The sequence below is a fragment of the Plectropomus leopardus genome, chromosome 10 (genome assembly GCF_026936395.1).
Source record: "Plectropomus leopardus strain MGB_pleo_1.0 chromosome 10, ASM2693639v1, whole genome shotgun sequence".
NCBI classification, from domain to species: Eukaryota; Metazoa; Chordata; class Actinopteri; order Perciformes; family Serranidae; genus Plectropomus; species Plectropomus leopardus.
Window position 1 is genome coordinate 9,769,175 of NC_142185.1, and position 15,112 is coordinate 9,784,286.

The window sequence follows — 15,112 nt, forward strand, 5'->3', positions numbered from 1 at the left end:
CTTTTGTTGGCCCTGTTTTGAACATGCTAGGCTATGGCACATCTCTATGAGCTATTATAAGTGGTTTTCAGCCATTTTTGGGACATGAAAAATTTGAGATTTTTTGCCATACTATAGTATGCGATTTTTGGTCATTTTATCAACATGCTATATTATGACTTTTTGGCCTTTTTTGCCACGGTTTTGAACATGCTAGGCTATGGCACGTCTCTATGAGCTATAATAAACAGTTTTCAGCCACTTTTGGGAGATGTCAAAATTTGAGATTTTTTGCCATATAGTATGCGATTTTTGGTCATTTCTTCAACATGTTCTATTATGACTTTTTGGCCTTTTTTTGCCCTTTTTTCCAAAATGCTAGGCTATGGTGCATCTCAATGAGCTATAATAAGCAGTTTTCAGCCACTTTTGGGAAATGTCAAAATTTGAGATTTTTTGCCATACTATAGTATGCGATTTTTGGTCATTTCTTCAACATGCTCTATTGTGACTTTTTGGCCTTTTTTTGGCACAGTTTTGAACATGCTAGGCTATGGCACGTCTCTATGAGTTATAATAAGTGGTTTTCAGTCATTTTTGGGACATGTAAAAATTTGAGATTTTTTGCCATACTATAGTATGCGATTTTTCGTCAGTTTTTCAACATGTTTTATTATGACTTTTTGGCCTTTTTTTGGCACAGTTTTGAACATGCTAGGCGATGGCACGTCTCTATGAGTTATAATAAGTATCTTCAGGCATTTTTGGGAGATGTCAAAATTTGACATTTTTTGCCATACTATAGTATGCGATTTTTGGTCAATTTTTCAACATGCTCTATTATGACTTTTTGGCCTTTTTTTGCCCTTTTTTCCAAAATGCTAGGCTATGGTGCATCTCAATGAGCTATAATAAGCAGTTTTCAACTATTTTTGGAAGATGTCAAAATTTGAGATTTTTTGCCATACTATAGTATGCGATTTTTCGTCATTTTTTCAACAGGCCATTTTATGATCTTTTGGCATCTTTTTGGCCCTTTTTTCAACATGCTAATCCATGGGACATCTCAATGAGCTATAATAAGTGGTTTTCAGCCACTTTTGGGAGATGTCAAAATTTGAGATTTTTTGCCATACTATAGTATGCGATTTTTGGTCATTTCTTCAACATGCTCTATTGTGACTTTTTGGCCTTTTTTTGGCACAGTTTTGAACATGCTAGGCTATGTCACGTCTCTATGAGTTATAATAAGTGGTTTTCAGCCATTTTTGGGACATGTAAAAATTTGAGATTTTTTGCCATACTATAGTATGCGATTTTTGGTCAGTTTTTCAACATGTTTTATTATGACTTTTTGGCCTTTTTTTGGCACAGTTTTGAACATGCTAGGCTATGGCACGTCTCTATGAGCTATAATAAGTGGTTTTCAGCCACTTTTGGGAGATGTCAAAATTTGAGATTTTTTGCCATACTATAGTATGCGATTTTTCATCATTTTTTCAAGAGGCCATTTTATGACTTTTGGGCATTTTTTGGCCCTTTTTTCAACATGCTATGCCATGGGACATTTCAACGAGCTATAATAAGCGATTTTCAGGTATTATTAGGACATGTCAAAATTTGAGATTTTTTGCCATACTATAGTATGCGATTTTTCGTCAGTTTTTCAACATGTTTTATTATGACTTTTTGGCCTTTTGTTGGCCCTGTTTTGAACATGCTAGGCTATGGCACATCTCTATGAGCTATAATAAACAGTTTTCAGCCACTTTTGGGAAATGTCAAAATTTGAGATTTTTGCCATACTATAGTATCGATTTTGGTCATTTTTTCAACAGGCCATTTATTATGACTTTTTGGCCTTTTTTGGCCACTTTTTTGAACATGCTAGGCTATGGGACATCTCTATGAGCTATAATAAGTGTCTTCAGGCATTTTTGGGAGATGTCAAAATTTGAGATTTTTTGCCATACTATAGTATGCGATTTTTGGTCATTTTTTCAATATGCTATATTATGACTTTTTGGCCTTTTTTTGCCACGGTTTTGAACATGCTAGGCTATGGCACGTCTCTATGAGCTATAATAAACAGTTTTCAGCCACTTTTGGGAAATGTCAAAATTTGAGATTTTTTGCCATACTATAGTATGCGATTTTTCGTCAGTTTTTCAACATGTTTTATTATGACTTTTTGGCCTTTTGTTGGCCCTGTTTTCAACATGCTAGGCTATGGCACATCTCTATGAGCTATAATAAACAGTTTTCAGCCACTTTTGGGAAATGTCAAAATTTGAGATTTTTTGCCATACTATAGTATGCGATTTTTGGTCAGTTTTTCAACATGCTATATTATGACTTTTTGGCCTTTTTTTGGCACTGTTTTGAACATGCTAGGCTATGGCGCGTCTCTATGAGCTATAATAAACAGTTTTCAGCCACTTTTGGGACATGTCAAAATTTGAGATTTTTGCCATACTATAGTATCGATTTTTGGTCAGTTTTTCAACATGCTCTATTATGACTTTTTGGCCTTTTTTTGGCCTTTTTTCCAAAATGCTAGGCTATGGTGCATCTCAATGAGCTATAATAAGTGGTTTTCAACTATTTTTGGAAGATGTTAAAATTTGACATTTTTTGCCATACTATAGTATGCGATTTTTCATCATTTTTTCAGGAGGCCATTTTATGACTTTTGGGCATTTTTTTGGCACTGTTTTGAACATGCTAGGCTATGGCGCGTCTCTATGAGCTATAATAAGTGTCTTCAGGCATTTTTGGGAGATGTCAAAATTTGAGATTTTTTGCCATACTATAGTATGCGATTTTTGGTCATTTTTTCAATATGCTATATTATGACTTTTTGGCCTTTTTTTGCCACGGTTTTCAACATGCTAGGCTATGGCACATCTCTATGAGCTATAATAAACAGTTTTCAGCCACTTTTGGGAAATGTCAAAATTTGAGATTTTTTGCCATACTATAGTGTGCGATTTTTGGTCAGTTTTTCAACATGCTATATTATGACTTTTTGGCCTTTTTTTGGCACTGTTTTGAACATGCTAGGCTATGGCGTGTCTCTATGAGCTATAATAAGTGTCTTCAGGCATTTTTGGGAGATGTCAAAATTTGAGATTTTTTGCCATACTATAGTATGCGATTTTTGGTCATTTTTTCAATATGCTATATTATGACTTTTTGGCCTTTTTTTGCCACGGTTTTGAACATGCTAGGCTATGGCACGTCTCTATGAGCTATAATAAACAGTTTTCAGCCACTTTTGGGAAATGTCAAAATTTGAGATTTTTTGCCATACTATAGTATGCGATTTTTGGTTATTTCTTCAACATGCTCTATTTTGACTTTTTGGGCCTTTTTTGCCCTTTTTACCAAAATGCTAGGCTATGGTGCATCTCAATGAGCTATAATAAGCAGTTTTCAACTATTTTTGGAGGATGTTAAAATTTGACATTTTTTGCCATACTATAGTATGCGATTTTTCGTCATTTTTTCAACAGGCCATTTTATGACTTTTTGGCATCTTTTTGGCCCTTTTTTCAACATGCTAATCCATGGGACTTCTCTATGAGCTATAATAACCGGTTTTCAGCCACTTTTGGGAGATGTCAAAATTTGAGATTTTTTGCCATACTATAGTATGCGATTTTTGGTCAGTTTTTCAACATGTTTTATTATGACTTTTTGGCCTTTTTTTGGCACAGTTTTGAACATGCTAGGCTATGGCACGTCGCTATGAGCTATAATAAGTGGTTTTCAGGTATTATTAGGACATGTCAAAATTTGAGATTTTTTGCCATACTATAGTATGCGATTTTTCGTCAGTTTTTCAACATGTTTTATTATGACTTTTTGGCCTTTTGTTGGCCCTGTTTTCAACATGCTAGGCTATGGCACATCTCTATGAGCTATAATAAACAGTTTTCAGCCACTTTTGGGAAATGTCAAAATTTGAGATTTTTTGCCATACTATAGTATGCGATTTTTGGTCATTTCTTCAACATGCTATATTATGACTTTTTGGCCTTTTTTTGGCACTGTTTTGAACATGCTAGGCTATGGCGCGTCTCTATGAGCTATAATAAGTGTCTTCAGGCATTTTTGGGAGATGTCAAAATTTGAGATTTTTTGCCATACTATAGTATGCGATTTTTGGTCATTTTTTCAATATGCTATATTATGACTTTTTGGCCTTTTTTTGCCCTTTTTTCCAAAATGCTAGGCTATGGTGCATCTCAATGAGCTATAATAAGCAGTTTTCATCTATTTTCTGAAGATGTTAAAATTTCACATTTTTTGCCATACTATAGTATGCGATTTTTCGTCATTTTTTTCAACAGGCCATTTTATGACTTTTTGGCATCTTTTTGGCCCTTTTTTCAACATGCTAATCCATGGGACATCTCAATGAGCTATAATAAATGGTTTTCAGCCACTTTTGGGAGATGTCAAAATTTGAGAGTTTTTGCCATACTATAGTATGCGATTTTTGGTCATGTGTTCAACATGTTCTATGATGACTTTTTGGCCTTTTTTGGCCAGTTTTTCAACATGCTAGGCTTTGGCACGTCTCTATGAGCTATAAGAAACAGTTTTCAGCCACTTTTGGGAAATGTCAAAATTTGAGATTTTTTGCCATACTATAGTATGCGATTTTTGGTCATTTTTTCAACATGCTATATTATGACTTTTTGGTCTTTTTTTGGCGCTGTTTTGAACATGCTAGGCTATGGCACGTCTCTATGAGTTATAATAAGTGGTTTTCAGCCATTTTTGGGACATGTAAAAATTTGAGTTTTTTTGCCATACTATAGTATGCGATTTTTGGTCATTTCTTCAACATGCTGTATTGTGACTTTTTGGACTTTTTTTGGCTCTTTTTTCAACATGCTATGCCATGGGACATCTCTATGAGCTATAATAAACGGTTTTCAGCCACTTCTGGGAGATGTCAAAATTTGAGATTTTTTGCCGTAGTATGGTATGCGAGTTTTGGTCATGTTTTCAATATGTTCTATTATGACTGTTTGGCCTTTTTTTGGCCAGTTTTTCAACATGCTAGGCTATGGCACGTCTCTATGAGCTTTAGTAAGTGGTTTTCAGGTATTATTAGGACATGTCAAAATTTGAGATTTTTTGCCATACTATAGTATGCGACTTTTGGTCATTTTTTCAACATGCTATTTTATGACTTTTGGGCATTTTTGGCCCTTTTTTCAACATGCTATGCCATGGGACATTTCAACGAGCTATAATAGGCAGTTTTCAGGTATTATTAGGACATGTCAAAATTTGAGATTTTTTGCCATACTATAGTATGTGATTTTTGGATATTTTTTGAACATGGTATATCATGACTTTTTGGCCTTTTGTGCCACTTTTTTCAACATGCTAGGCTATGGCGCTTCTCTGTGACCTATAATAAGTGGTTTTCAACTTTTTGATATATCATCAAAATGGCTGAAAACAACATATAATAGCTTTAAGAGATGTGCCATAGTATATTAAATGTAAACAAATTCCAAAAATGGCCATAAACGTCATAATTAAGCATGTTGAAAAAATGACTGAAAACGCAAATATTGTAGAATGTAGTAATGTCATAAAAATGGCTGCAAACAACACATAATAGCTTGTAGAGAAGTTTCATAGTATACAAAGTCAATACAAAGATCAAAGAAAGGCCAAAAACGTCAACATTTAGCATGTTTCAAAAATGACCAAAAATGTCATAGTATAGTATGTCGAAAAAAGTCACATTTTGACAAGTCATAATAATGGCCGAAAGCAACATATAGTAGCTTTACAAGATGTGTCATAGTATAACAAGTTTCAGCAAAGGCCAAAAATGGCCAAGAACGTCACAATTTAGCACGTCGAAAAAGTGACTGAAAACGCCACACTATAGTATGTTGAAAAAAGTCAAATTTTGAAATGGCATAAAAATGGCTGAAAACAACATAGAAAAGCTTGTAGAGATGGGTTATAGTGTACGAAGTGTAAACAAAGGCCAAAAAAGGCTAAAAAGGGTCATAATTTAGCATATTGAAAAAAGGACTGAAAACGGCAACGTATAGTATGTCAAAAACAGTCAAATTTTGAAATGTCATAAAAATGGCAGAAATTAATTAATTAATAAATAATTAATTAATTAATTAACAAATCATCTGTGCAGTCCTATGATTCCCCACTACACATAGTATAGTATGTCAAAAAATGCCATACTATAGCATGTCCAAAAAAAGGACAAAAAAGTGATCATTCGTTATGTCAAAAAAGTCATAGTATAGCATGTAAAAGATGATTATAGTATAGCTCATCAAAAAAAGGTCCAAAGTCAGAATTTCCAATGTTAAGTGTAGTATAGCATGTTGAAAGTGATTATTGTATATCACATTGAAAAACAGTCTTAAAAGTCAACATTTCAAATGTTGGAAGATCATAGTGTAGTATGTCAGAAACACCATACTATAACATGCCAAAAAACAGTTGGAAAAGTCATCATTCCAAATTTAAAAAAAGTCATTGTATAGCATGTTGAAGATGACTATAGCACATCAAAAAAACAGTCCAAAAAGTCAACATTTCCAATGCTGAAAGGTGATAGTATTGTTTGTTGAAAAACATCATACAATGGATTGTAGAGAAAACGGTAAAAAAAAGTAATCATTTCAAATGTCCAAAACAGTTGTATAGCATGTTTCAGATGATCATAGTATAGCACATTAAAAAAAGAAACAGTCCAAACAGTCAACATTTCCAATTTTAAAGGTCAGGATTAAGAAAAACAACGGTTGCAAAAGCCAACGTTCCAAATTACGAAAACAGTAATATTATAGCATGTTGAAGATGATTATAGTTGAGCACGTTGAAAAAACAGTTTTAAAGTCAACATTTCAAATGTTAAAAGGTCATAGTATAGCATGTTGAAAAACGCCACACTATCGCATGTCTAAAAAATGACAGAAAAAGTCATTGTTGTGTGTTTAGCATTTTGCAGATCATAGTTTAGCACATCAAAAAAAAAAGGTCCATAAAGTCACATTTCCAATTTTTAAAAAGTCGTAGTATAGTATGTCAAAAAACATGTTGAAAAACAGCCAAAGAAGCCATCCTTCAAAATGAAAACAGTCATATATTATACCATTTTGATGATGATTATAGTATAGCTCATCAAAAACAAGGTGCAAAAAGTAGTCATTTTGTTGTCAAAAAGTTAAATCATAGCATGATGAAGATGATTATAGTATAGCAAGTTGAAAAAAATAGTCCAAAAAGTCAGCATTTCCAATGAAGAAAAAGTCAAAGTATAGTAGTAACATACGGAAAAACACCATACTATGGCATGTCAAAAAATGCTCAAAAAAGTCAACGTTCCAAATGTAAAAAAAGTCATATTATAGTATGTTGAAGATGATTATAATATAGCACATTTGAAAAACGGTCCAAAAAGTCAACATTTCCAATGTTGGAAGGCCATAGTAAAGTACGTTGAAAAATGCCATACTATAGCATGTCAAAAAAATAGTTGAAAAAGTCATCATTCCAAATGTCAAAAAAGTCATAGTATAGCATGTTGAAGACTATCATAGTATAGAACATTGAAAATTGGTCCAAAGAGTCAACATTTCCAATGATGGAAAAGTCATAGTTTAGTTTGTCAAAAACACCATACTATAGCATGTCGAAAAACGGTCGAAAAAGTCATCCCACCAAATGTCAAAAAAACTAATAGCATAGCACAAGCATCACTAACTGGCGGACCACAGTCAGGGTCTGGACCAAAATGTCGTCCTATCCGGACCCGTGGCCAAGTTGTAATAAAATGTAAGAATAAGAACAATAATCTTCAGGGATCTTTTACGTTTACCATATCAAATGAGCCAATCAAATCGATTGTTGACGTTTGCTACACAGAACTGTGGAAGAGAAATGTGGGGAAAGTGAGAAGATATGCCCTGCTCCAAAGAAAGGAAAGTAGACAATATTTTAAAGAGAGAGCGAGAGAGCGAGAAAGAATAAGAGGCTGCTCCACAGTGTTCACACTTTTTCTATAAGTGGCAATTTTTATTTCTACTTTTTACTTGCTTCTAATCGTGAACATACTATACTATATAAAAAATCTACTACACGATGTACGAAATGACTTTTTTTTTTGTAAAACTATACTGTGGCAATTTTTAACATTACTTAGTATTGGCTGTTATTCTGATATGGTATACCATTAATTTTATTATTTTTTTGGCATATTATACTATGAAACTTTTTGACATAATATATTATAACAATTCTTAAAATGTTTTATAACACCCAATACTATTACGTGTTATGCCTTCTACATATGTACATTAACATTTATGTAGGTTTTTCAACCATACCATTCCATGATATTTTTTTGTGTTTTTTGACATAGTATGCATTTTATATGCTAAACATAAAAACATTTTTAAAACATGTTTATGTGAATAAAATTATAATGAATTTATATGTAGAGGATCAAAGGCCAACTTCACTGTGACATCATCACGCTAAAACACTCCTCTGGCTCAACTTCTTAAGTCATGAGCATTGTGTCAGATACTGAAATGGTGACAGTAAACATGTCTGTCCACCATGAAACTGTGCTTTTTGTATAGATTTTCTGTGCTGCACAGGAAAAAAAACGTGTATGCAACATTCATTTTTTCATAGACATGGATTTAATTGAATTTGTAACTTCAAAATGAGTGGAGCTTGGACACATAAAACTGTGATGCAGTAATTCTGGTTTGCCCATAAATTTTGCTGTCAGGTGATACAGATACATAGTAATATGACGGGTTTATTTGATTGTAAGGCTTGTGACCAGGTAGTGATAACGTACGATAAGGTGTGTCTCTGTATGTGCAATCAATGGGCAGATGTGTGCAGGCCCACACATGTCTGTGTATGTTCCACAGTGTGTGTCACTAACAGTAGACACCTCTCTATTTCCTATGTTCTGCTTCAAAAGCTGCCCACATGCTCCCTCCAGCCGTGGGAGGCATTTCATTGTTCTGTGAGATTAGCCTGGCAGGCTGCAAACAGTACTACATTTAGTCATGCCAACTTTTACAGAGACAGAAACAATGCGTACATTACTGTACGTATCTCCTTTCTGTTTGCTTTGTCGAACTGGAACAAAAGTTCATGTCAAATGAACATACACTTTTGACATTATATACATATATACATACACACATACACACACATACACACACACACACACACACACATATGTATATATACTGTATATATTGGCCCTAGAGTGGTGGATGGGAGATCCTGATCACTGACATACATGAATCACACTGCAAGTCCTAAAACTCATCTACTTCAAGTGTGTGCTTTACATGATGATGAGAGATTGAATCAAAATGTTACATAAACAGGTAGAAAAAGGCAAAAATTTGAATTTTATTCAACTTTCGAACATATATAACTGTGAACACAGTACAGCACTATGCATATCTAACACATTATTTACACCCACAACATCATTTTGTATATATGAAAGAGCTTTATGGGTACCAGTTAGGGCTGCGCAGATATTATGGATTGACTTAGCTCAGCACGTGTTGCTGAAAAATACTGTCAGCTGTTATGTTGTTTCATTCAAATTGATCAAATTCAAACAAATGAGATGTACTCATCATAAATAGGATGAATTTATCACCAGAATACATGTTGGCATCCTAGGTAATATTTGTATGCTATTATGAAGCCAATCTGTCTTTTCTTTACATTATAACAACGCTGCTTCATGTGTGGTTATTGGACAAATAGCTCTCTTAGCTATAAGTTTATACATCAAGAAAACTCATTTTAGATGTGTAAATAGCTTGCCATATTACTTGCAAACAGTTCACACACACAGACTAGATTCTGGCTTTAGTTTATTTAGTGCTTCTGACAGCCTGAGTTTTAAAATGCCTCGGATACCCACTGGGCCAATCTAGGGCCAACAATCTAGTGATAGCAACCCCCAATACACAGAATCCCAATGCATGTTGTGCTTGTTACATGCAGTCTTTTTCAAAATTAACTAACAAAACACTGTTTTGAGGATTATTTCCTTATATATAGGCAACAACAGCATGTGGTTAGGTTTTGCTGTGACCTCTATGAGCATGCAACCCAATAATCAGAATAAATGTTGGCATTGTACATTTCTGGAATGTACCTACAGATATGCTACATTTGTACATTTTATATGTAGTTGCTATGTTGAATCTTTCAATTTCAATTTTCAATCTCATGTGAAAACACTGTGGTTAATGTGTGGTTAGGTTAAGTTACAAAGACACCTGGTCTATCATGTCTTGGCTTAAATGTTTTGGTCGCTACAAACACATAAAAAAGGTACTGTTGTTGGTCTTAAACAGAGGCCTAGTCTGCTACTGACTGCTACTATGCTGCCACCTCACCTAGGTGTCATGCCATCCACCTTCTTCCTGATGAGGACTCCATCATGTAATCTGAGCTATGTCATATGTATACAATGTAAATAATGTAACAAATCTGTGGTTTGCAGAAATGTACAATGCAAACATTTTATTCAAGTGACTGGGTCAACTTCAAAATAGGGTCTAACTGCCAAACATTTCTCACATCTCTTCAAATTTTCTTGTTGTGCACAGTATGCCAAATAAATTCCTTCAGTTTCTTTCTCTTGGTAAGTTTTCCTTCTCTCTGATTCCTACCCCCTCTGTCTCTTGAGACAGGCCACTGTAGGGCCTCTGTGTGCAGAGCACGAGACAGATGTGATAAAACTGCTTAATGTGTCTGAGAAAATAAAATATTGCCACATGACTCCCAAATACACCCATACACCAGATAATATGCTCCTGGTAATTTGTTTGTTTTTCCATAATAAAGCATGCCGCCTAAAAAAATGATAGTAGATGGAACTAATCAACTAACAGAGTTGATATCACAGTTTCACAAGCAAGGTATTTTTTTGTATAATGAGCCACCAGAAAACTCAGATCAGTTAATCTACTTTTTTGGGCAGTTCTTGTTAGGTTCTCATTTCCCATATTGCCTGTTGGCAGATTGAAATGTTTCTCGAGATTCCGCTGGGAAATTTTGAATGAGACAGAAATACACCAGGGGCTTTTGGGAACAAGAGGAATTGAATTCTGACATACATACAGAGCTCTGAAAATAACATGTATTAACATTAACAGCGGACATCTGTGGATGAGATTATGGCGTCTGTTATTAACCTGTGGGGACATCAGGAGGAAGCAAGTGGGAGCACTCTGTGACGTCAGGCACTCACACGCATCTTATTCCTACACAGCTTCTGGCACGAAGTCTTTTTTTTTTTAATTAAGCATTCTCTCCATTTCTGACCTCAGCCAGTGACATGATGGGTGCAGGAAACTTTTAGCTGTATTCCCCACTAAGTGCAGTGATACTTTATCTTTTTGTTATCATGAAGGAACCTTTTATGTTGGTTCTCAACCAAGATCATGGTCTAAAATCACAGCATACATCACCAGGAACACTAAAATAAGGTTACTTATAGTGGGGACACATTCTTAACTTGACTCGTCCAACGTTGCTGCTTTGTCAGTGGACTTATACATCTATTTATTACGTTTTAACTATACTTCTGTGTCTGTTTACAATCTGGGATGCTGCTACCATGATGTCGACAAATGCACATGGTGAGATGATGCTGCACATGTTTATGCTTAGACAACAGGAGCACATGACAAACAATGCCCAAACATCCAAAAGCAGACATGCTGGCTAGATGGTTAGGTTCAGGCAACAAGGTCGAGATGGTAAGGTAAAAATCACAGACATCACAGAAGGGAAGTGAACACCAGACTCCTGCATTACAGTCAGTTGGTCGTGGGACCCATCCACCACCACCACTCCTGCCTTCTCAATAGGCATCCCTGTGCTTCTTAAATAAGGTTGTCACCAGAACGTTTCAACCCGACGCCATCCTGCAGCTTTTCACGTTCATATGACACGTTACTTCTATCCATATTCTTAAGTGATGCCATCCATGGGCATATCATGCGCCAGGTGCCATCTGGCATTGCATAATAACACCATGATCAGTTCTGTCCAGCCTTGTTCTCAGATGAAGCTGTCCAGTAGCATCTCATGTGCACAGGAGAGGTGTCTTTTGGCATTGCATACTTAGGCCAAAAACACTGACAAAGTGGCACTATTTAACAAGTTTGGTATGAGAACGCATGGGTCACACATTTTCCTCCAGTGATTCTGGGAGGTTAATGATATAAAATAATGAAGTCACACCCCAGTCATTTCCCTGCTTTGATAAATAAGGTACAGTCCTTTACTGACAGCTGATAAGATGCTTTTGTGAACAAAGACATCCTGTTGCATGTTGTTTTGACAGTGTCAAAAATGTAACAAATTCTCACAATGTGCCTACTGTAACAACCCAAATCTTCAAACCAACCAATCAGAATTTAGCAAGAAATGGCAAAGAACACATTGGCGCAATATTTCATTTGCGCTATTGTTCAATAGTGTTGATAGGGAAACACATGCACACAAACTCAAACCACAACAATGGAGGAGAAATACCTTTGCTGAGCTATGAAAGATGGATAGATGACCTGAGCTGATTAAATGCCTCTGCTCTCGTATACTTTTTCCCTATTTTCTTTATAGCATGTACAGTTTACCATGCTGTCATGGCACAACATGACATGTCTCAAATTGATTTTGTGAGTTAGACACAGATTGCAACCAAGATTCAATAGACCCATCTCACACAGAGTGACATTCCATAAACATACGATTGTTGTTGCACCGTCTGATTGTTCCTTTACACACACTTTTGCAGCCCTATAAAATCAGTTTGTGTCTCTGTTAAATGATTTATGATTAAAATAATTCCTGTATTGATAAATATAAAACCTGCTAAATGGACCAACTGTCACTTGTTTCTGAGGTCAACAATGAAATCTGAAGATTCACTTTTCAGCAAATTTGTCTTGAAAAGCTCAAAAATGGACTAAAAATATCATATAATATTAAACATGAGAGTTGAAAAAGGAATAACTTTTGATGATGTCATAAAAAGCTTACAATATTTGAACTATAAAAGGTGAGAGAGGTTCCTTGCATCTTTCTTGCCTCTTTCATCTTCAGGCCTTTTCTCGTGTCATGAAGGTTGTATATTTCTGCAAAGAGGAGCTTCCGTTTACTTTCCGAGCCCTGATATAAACAGACCCGCTCTTATGGTTTGCAGCTGAGACAAACTGTACAGTAGCGACAGAGCGACTGTGAGAGGGAGAAACATATAAGGTGGTTGTTTAGTGATCTGTGGATTATCCTTCAAAGACAGGACGCAATTAATTCAGTTGAGAATTACAGCCAAATAAATAAAGCCCTCTGTGTGTGTTCTCGGTGTGGTTATCTGGTACGCAGCATGTGTCTGCAGTTTAATTTCTCTACTTACAAAACCATGGAGGAACACGCGCGTGTATGTGGGTGTCCTCGTTACTATCAGGTGGTGCCATCTTATCTTCCAAGTCACAGTAAACACTTTCACCAGGTCAGTCTCACGCTCTGAGGCAGCTGCTCTCTTCTCCAGAATGACAGTTTACTGTGAATGCAGAGGGGATAGAGAGAAAACTAGCAAGTACTTATATTTTACATAAGACAGCAGGAAAAGCAAAGCTTAAACTTAAATCAACTTTGCATTTTATGTAACATACAGATCACATGAACAGCAGCTGTGTTTTCTACTTATGTGTGAACTTAATATGGATATGGAAGTATTTTTACAATATGATGATGCCTGTTCTTCCCTTATGCCTAATTTCCACTGTATGGTTCAGCTCAACTCAGCTTGACTAAGCTGAAAAATGAAGCCAAAAAAGAAGTGCCAAAAACTGCAGTTCATCAAATGACCACCTGAGGCTATAGAATAAACCCTCACAGACCCCCATGTTAAAATGCCCAACTTGACAGAAAAATCAAACATGTTTACAGCCTGATTCAAAAATACCCAGTTTTGATCTCAATAACTTATTTTAACACTCATGACAACTATGTAGAGAGCAGATTTTTTCATAACTCACCCATTTACATGTGGGATGGCACACTGGATCAGCGGTTAGAACTGTTGCCTCACAACAAGAAGGTTCGCGTCCTGGTCGACCTGGATTCTTTTGTTTGAATGTTCCCTCCATGTCTGTGAGGGTTTCCTGTAAGTGCTCTGGTTTCCCCCATCACCAGCAAAAAATATGCATGTTCGGTTAATACATCTGTCAGGGCTCTTGACCAAGGTACTGAGAGAAAATCTGAAGTTGACGAGGACAATTTCGCTGTACAATGTACATGCAGTAATAAAGAATTCTTTCTTTCCTTATTTTATTAAGACCCAAAGTTACACATATTACACATATTGAACAACACTTAAGTCTGTCTGCGAGGTGTTGCTGCAGTGTGAGTCAGATCCATGTCTCATTCCTCAGCTCCAACCTCTTTTCCAAATATGGTCACATCTGGTTCGCAAAGAAAAAGAGAAGGCGACAGACGATATGCTGAACTTGAGGCGTAAAAATTGCAGTCCACAACTCAATGGATGACAACAGCTATGCCCATTATTTACTCGACTCACTTTTGGTACCAGATCCTTTTTTTCTTTTTTGTTTTCCACTGCAGATAATACCCTGTCAGGGAAGGCGGGACTCACAGTATAAAACTGCTGGGATATCATCTTCAATGGGACGCAGTGTACATTGTCAGTGGTCAGACAAAACTCTACTACTAACTCTATCTTCAGTATTAACTCAGGGTGCTTCGAACCTCGACTGAGGTGGTACCAAAAAAACCCAGAAAGGTACCAGATAATGGTTATATCCTCAACTTTTTCCAAATGAAAACAAAAAATAAATATAAAAACGCTCCAAGCTTGTTGGGTCAAGTCGAGCTGCAGTGGAGATGAGACTTTACACTAAAGAGGTCTCTCCCAATCTGTCCCTTATATGTCCATCCATCCATCCATCCATCCATTTTCATCCACTCGCGGGGGCAAAATGCTCCTCCTGGGGAACCCCAAAGTGCTCCCAGGCCAGACGAGATATGTAATCCCTCC